Below are 7,518 nucleotides of genomic sequence, written 5' to 3' on the forward strand. Positions count from 1 at the left end.
TGTGTGTAGCCTTTTACAACCAATCTTGCTCTGTATTTATCAACTTCTCCAGACTTATTTAACTTGGTTTTATAAATCCATTTCACTCTTATTTTCTTTGCTCCAGCCGGTAGAACCACCAAATTCCATGTTTGATTTTTTTTTTCAATGGATTTGATTTCTTCATCCACAGACAATCAACATTTTGGGCTTTTGACAGCTTTCTCAAAATTCACAGAATCTGAAATCATAAAAAATGTCATATTTTCTTCATCCTCTTCAGATAGGCCTTCAGTGTAATTATAATCTACTAACCATACAGGTGGATGTCGATTTCTCCCTTCCCTTATTGTCAAATATGGTGCAACAGTTACTAGAAATTGTTTTCAACAACTGGTTCAATTGTCTCAGCAACCGATTTAGTCGTTTCTTCCGTGATTTTCCCTTCTTCGTTTTTAACAACTAGTTTAATTGTTTCAGCAACCGGTTCCGTCATTTCCTATGTGATTTCTCCTTCTTCGGCTGTGTTCTTATCAATTTCAATATTTTCTCCAGTCCAATTTTGTTTCACCTTCAAAAAATTTCCAATCTCATTCACGATCTTCCTCGAAAGCTACACTACGACTTGCTATAATTTTATTTGTAGTTGGATCAAACATTCTATAGCTTTTAGATTCGCTGCTGACTCCAAATAAAACACATGTTACACTTTTATCTTCAAGTTTGCTTCTCTTGGCATCTATAATATGGACATATCCCACACATCCAAAAATTCTGAAATAATCTTGGTGTCATGTCTTTTATGACATAGTGGGTGATCGATTCAAAATGTGAATCGTCCACCTGACTGCTTCAGGCTAGAAATTTTTTGGCACGTTTTTCTCTGTCAGCATAGCTCTTACCAAGTTCATCACAGTGCGATTTTTGCGTTCGGCCACTCCATTTTGCTGTAGGATATAGGCTCTGGTTAATTGTCTCTTCACTCCATGCTGTTTGCAAAAATTGTTGAATTCTCTTCCTCTATTTGTTCTTAAACATTTTATAGGTATTCCAATTTCCTTATTCTGCTGAGTTGAATTCTCTTCCTCTATTTGTCCTTGAACATTTTATAGGCATTCCAATTTCCTTTTCCACCATTGTTTTGAAACATTTGAAATGATAACATGTTTCTGCTTTTTCTACAAGAAAATAACTCCATGCCTTCCTTGAAAAATCATCTATAAACCACAAGAAGTACTTTTTCTGGCCACTTGAAGCAGGTGAAATTGGACCATATAGATCTGCATGGACAAGACCCAATTTTTTTGTTTCTCTCCATTTACCCATTTTTGGAAATGGAGTCCGATGTTGCTTGCCTTTCATACATGCCTCACAAGTGGTGTTTGAAGCTACAATTTGCGGCAGGCCTTTCACCATGTTTTTGTGTTTCGTGCACAAGCCTTTGTAGCCGAGATAACCATAACGATGGTGCCAAAGTGTTGACTGATCCGTATTTGTAACTTGGAGGCATCTTCCTTCATTTGTTGTGGTAGATGGTTCAGTATGCAAAATAAACAGTCGATTTGCGCTCATAATTGACTTTGTTATTTTTCCTGTGGATGATAAATGCAACATACACCATCTTTAAACAGCATTGCTACCCCTTTTTCTTGTAGTTGTCCAACGCTCAAGAGATTATTTTTGAGTTCAGGTACCCAATACACATTACTAATAGTGGAACGAATCCCATGTAAAGTTAATTTCACTCCACCCTTTCCTATAAATTTTATAATTGTATTATTTCCAAGTATATATAATGGCTAATTATGGTCACCAAATATAATAATTTTTAAGTTATATAAAGTCGTATGTTGTCTTTGTATAGAGACTTGAAAATGTAGTAAAAAATATTTGTATCTTCTTTTAACCAAGTACTAAGTTTTTTTTTTTTTTTTTTTTGTAATTTTATATAGTTTATATTGCATATTTAGAATAATTCAAGCTTCACGATCTTGTCTGTGGAGTGATTCAAATCTCAAACAACTGTTCTTAAGATATTCGATCAACAAGGTAATTCGAATCTTACTTATTTTATAGTGATTCTTTATCATTTAATATCTGAACTTTATTTTAGATCGATTCGTTATCAAGAAGTCCACTCGACATGAAGGATGAAAGATAATTAAGTTTAGGGAGTGTCAATGTGCCCCTGGCAAATTTTGGAATGCCCAAATTAAGTTTATTGGATATGTTTTAGAGTTAAATTTATTTGATAGACATACAATGATAATACATGTATCAAATAATTCTACGAGAATGTTCCAAAATACCGAGAGAACACACCCCTTCCTCTCAAAAAGATAAATTCGAATGTTGATAGAATTCTCCTCATGTTCCATAAAAAAATTACTTTGCTTCAATAATTTAAACACATCTGAATAAAACTAATCATTTTCTTTGTTATGTATTTGATCAATTTTAGTGGTTTCCCTTCATGGAAAGAAGCAAGAAAAATAATGCAAGAGGCATTTTCTATAGGGCTTCCGTACAACTCGATATATTTGTTTAAATTTTCTAGGTTGAACTTCTGCGATCTTTGAAATATGTCCATGACAAAATCAATGGCTGTCTTTATCCATCTAATTCATCGATAGAAATATGGATAAAAATGAGGTAATTAGCCATAAGATAATGTTCATATTTTATATGTATTAGGATCGTTCAACAACGCACACTCTCGATCAAGATGAACACAAAGAACAGGAGAGAGGAAATGAAAGAAATAATATTGGCTAAAGATTTTATTGATGACTTCAGGTACGTAGAACAGTAGAGAATACAGAGAATGAAGAAAGTACGTTTTGAAAGCACTGCGTAGTGGGTATATATATGGTTTCCGTTTACTAAATATAACTCTAACCGATTTAATTCATGATATATATTCTACCAAGTATATCTCTACTAAATATCTGTACTAAATCTTTTACTATAATAGACATCCGACTTCATATCCCAACAATTTTCTTGGAGACTGATCCAGTCAACCTCAACAATCTTTCGAACTGATCCAGTCAACTAAGAATTTCATTCCTACCATACACTTCATGCTTTGCACAACCTCAATGTTCCAACGTCAACACAAAATGTTTGTTGAATTCCTTTCACCCTTTATCTTCTCCAAACACTTCACCATCTTCCACTAACCTCCGAGTGAAATGGTATCACCTTTTGTGTTTTGTGTTTGAATGATAGATTGGGTTCCTCGTCAACTGCATGACACTCTAACTATCTGCCTGAAGAATCTTCTCGCGCTGCTTCTTACCTAATTCTTCTACATAGTCTGTCATCCATATCATCTCATTTCCAGCTTCAACTATTGCCACATATTCAGCCCTAACAGATGAAAGAGCAACGCATTTCTGAAGCCTAGACATTCTATCATCCATGACTTGCTCCCACTTGGTTGTATCGTCTAACTGTAGGGCCTCATCAAGGGGCTTTTGTTTTCCTTCATCAGTCACCAACTGATACTATAAAGAAGATACATACCTATCTGGTACTCTGATGGCTCTAGATAATCTTTTCAACACTTACTCAGGTGTCACTTTCTCTACTTCTGGTTCCTCAACAATAGTCTCAGGAGTTTCTTGTGTATCCACTACAACATCACTAGGTGAATCTTTCAGCAACTCAACCTTAACTCCTACTTGCTTCGTTGTCCTGGAGCTTTTCTTCAATTCTCTGATAGTCTTTGTGAAGCTAACTTTTTTCTGCTTGTTCATAACGCAGTTCTCATAAGAACTCATATCAACAGATTTCAGATCATCCAAAACTCCTTCTGCAGCCAACATCTTTATTCATTTAACGCTCATATGTCCAAGTCTATTATGTCATAGATTTGAATTTGAAGCACTCTCAGCGATAGCAACCATGTTCATACACCCTGCAGTGGTGTATAAGGTTCCAGATTTTGTGCCACATGCTACCACCATAGCATCCTTTCAGCATCTTCCACGAACTCTTCCCAAATTTTGTTGCATAACATGTGCTATCCAACTAACCAATAGAGATCAGGTTCTTCTTGAGACTAGAAATATATCTGACATCCTTTAATGTCCATTGATTTCCTGCCGTAGTTTTTATGCAGACATCTCCTTTTCCTTCAATTTCCAAATCTTTGGTGTTGGCAAGATACACCTTCTCAAAATTTCCAAACTGACTTAAAATTCCGAAACAATTTCTTATTTGGAGACAAATGAAAAGATGCACCTCAATCGGATTATCTCCAATGTCTTCCGCTGAATTTACCGAATCAACGTCATCCTTTGATTTGTGATTCTGCTTCCTCTTTGTACAATCTGCCCGAAAATGACATTTTTCTCCACAACTCCAACACTTTGCATTTGGTTTGTTTGGAGATTTTCCTCGGTTTCTTGGTTTTGATCGCCTATTGTTTGGGCCCTTTGATTTACTTCTTCCCCTTCGATCAACACTGAGAGCATTGCCTGATGAATCTCCGATTTTCCGTTATGCGAATACTTTCGCTGAGAACTACATCTCGAATTTTATCGAACTTCAGTTTATCAAATCCTCATGAAATGCTAATTGCGGCAACAACAGTATCCCACGACTCGGATAAAGATGACATCAAAATCACTGCTTTAATTTCATCCTCGAAATTAATTTTCACCGAACTCAATTGATTTAGAATCATATTGAATTGGTTTATATGATCAGCAACAGATCCACCTTTAGACATTTGCAGATTGAACAATCTCCACATTAAATACACCTTGTTCATAACTGACGTTTTCTCGCACATATTCGACAGCGCCTTCAACAGATCTGACGTTGTCTTCTCCTTGATGATGTTGAATGCCACGTTTCTGGACAGTGTCAATCAAATCAACCCTAAGATCTGACGATCCTTGAGCTTCCACTGCTTTGTGGTCATAGTATCCGGCTTAACAAGGCTTCGTGAAGAACTTTCTGGTACAAATAATCTTCAATTTGCATCTTCCAGAAACTGAAATCGGATCCATCAAACTTTTCAATTCCAATTTTTGAAATTTCCACCTTTACAGATCATGGTGAATCTTGGCTCGCTCTGATACAAGTTGTTAGGATCACTCAACAAAGAACACACTCGGTCAAAATGAATACAAAGAACAAGAGAGAGAAAATTTAAAGAGTAATATTGACTAAAGATTTTATTGATGACTTCATGTATGTACAATAGAGGATACAAATGATGAAGAAACTACATTTTGAAAGCACTGCCTAATGAGATATATATATGGTTTCCGTTCGAAATATCTACATATATATTTCTACCTGATCTTTTACAATAGATAGATATCAAGCTCCATATCCCAACGATTTGAGTACTTTAATTCCATTGGATAACCATAAACTCCAAACTTAAAATTAGCTAAAAGTAAGGGACTGGAATAAGCCTAAGGGGTGATTTTTTGGCAGCCGCATGATCATCGGCCCCTTCCATATCAACATCTTCTTTCATTCCATCGGGCAGTTTTCAATCAAAGTACAACAACAGGTTCGCCAGTGCCAACTCCACCGTAAGGGTTGCCATATTCATCCCAAGGCAAATTCTTCTCCCGCTTCCAAAAGGTATTAACTCGAAGTTTTGTCCCTTATAATCGATATTGCTTCCTATAAACCTCTCGGGAAAGAACTCTTCTGGGTCAGTCCAAGATTGTGGGTCTCATCCAATGGCCCACACATTAACGTGGAGATGAGCCTTGGGGTCCATATCGTAACCGTTGAGCTTAAAAGGGGAGATGGTTTCCCTTGAAAGTAGAAGTGGGATTGGTGGATGCAATCTCAATACCTCTTTCACTACCATTTTTAGATACTCAAGATTTTTCAAGTTGATCTCTTTCACTGAATCTATGCAACCTCTAATCTCCTCTTGGAATTTCTTCATCACTCTTGGGTTCCTAATTAGCTCTGTCATCGTCCAAACAATGGTGGTTGCCCCTGTGTCTGCTCCAGCTAGAAAAAAATATCCTAGAAGCGCACACATATGGTTATATCAAACGAATCATAAGAAATTATGGGCCTAACAGTTTGCTACTTTTCAAAAGAGTTTAGGTTACCATGATAAGTGCTTTATGCAATCTTGGGTTACTTTTAGTGCATCAGATTCAGAGCTTTCCCTTTCCATTCTCAACAAAACATCAACAACGTTTTCTCCATTCTTAGAAGTCTTCTTGAAGTATATACGATCGTCGACTATATGTTGAAAAAAGGCATCCATTTCAGCAAAGCTCTTCTACAGCCTCCCATGAACACCATTCAACCGATCAATAATCCAACCGAAAGTAGGAATGAAATCGGTCATGGAGAAGCTTCCAATTGCTGCAACTGCTCTCCGGATAACATGTTGAAAGTGTTCATCATCTAATTTTCCCCGGCTGAAGATGCTCCCAAAAGCAACTCTTGTTGTTATATTTGCAGTGAGAGAATATGATTTCTCACTCAGATTGATTGAAGCTAAAGAAGAAGAGGATTGAGAGATGGAGTTTACAAGGCGCCCCACTTCCTCTTCTCTAATTTCCCAAAAAGATTGAACCCGCCGAGCAGTGAAGAGCTGAAGCGTTCAAATCTTCCGTAGTTCCCTCCACCGTCCACCGTACGGTGATAGATTTAGATCCAAGAAGTTGTATGAAAGTCTTCCACTACCCGTTAAGCGAGGGCGGCTGCAAGAAGCAAGATCATGGAACTTAAACAACTCTTTTGCAGCGGCGGCAGAGGAGATAACGATGGTTGGGACAGAGCCGAGTTGGAGGAGCATGACGGGGCCATAATTTTTTGAAAGCTGAGAGAGAGAGCGATGAGGGAGGGAGCCAATGAGGTGCAGATGGCCCAACAAAGGAAGCTTTGGAGGGGTGGGAGGAAGAAGCTTGTTGTTGGGTTTTGCCCGTTTTCTTATGGTTTTAAGAAGCAATAGAGAAGAACAGAGGAAAAGCAGAGGAACCCAGATGAAAAAATCATTACTAGGCATCATTCTATCAACGTTAAGCATTTCCAAAGCTCTACTCTGAGATATAAAGAATAGAATGTGGAATGAGTAATATTTGTGTGTAGGGTGATTGAGCTATTTTGGGTGACAGAGACTGCAATAATTGTTGTTTTACAATATCATATGGATTTGCATTGAGAGGGATGGCTTCAAAGTTGGTATACACATCTTATTGGGAAGCATTTTTGTTGTCCTTATTAGAATTGGTCCATTATATTGCAAATAGTCTCTCCACTATTCCTAAAGATTCCAAGGGTTTTGACCGCCACTATTTTTTAGTGGAAGAATCTAGAACTGATAATATGTGAATTATATTGAAAGGATTGGAATTGTACGTTATATATAACTTAATGTGTTGAAATCAAAATGACTAACAATATCCTTTTAATGATAAAAAAAAAATGTGGTTGAAGTAAAAACTCTAGAACATGTTTTGTCTTGTTTTGTTTTTTTTTTACCAATGGCCCTTAAAAAAATGACAAAAATGTGGTACAACAAAACAAATCTTTTAGAAC

General features: G+C 36.8%; 1 pseudogene; it reads right to left on the reverse strand.

The window, feature by feature from the left end:
• Window positions 1-5,141: 5,141 nt before the first annotated feature.
• LOC111458152 lies at window positions 5,142-7,119 on the reverse strand (annotated as a pseudogene).
• Window positions 7,120-7,518: the final 399 nt, after the last annotated feature.

The sequence above is a fragment of the Cucurbita moschata genome, unplaced genomic scaffold (genome assembly GCF_002738365.1).
Source record: "Cucurbita moschata cultivar Rifu unplaced genomic scaffold, Cmos_1.0 Cmo_Scf00021, whole genome shotgun sequence".
Classification (NCBI taxonomy): Eukaryota; Viridiplantae; Streptophyta; class Magnoliopsida; order Cucurbitales; family Cucurbitaceae; genus Cucurbita; species Cucurbita moschata.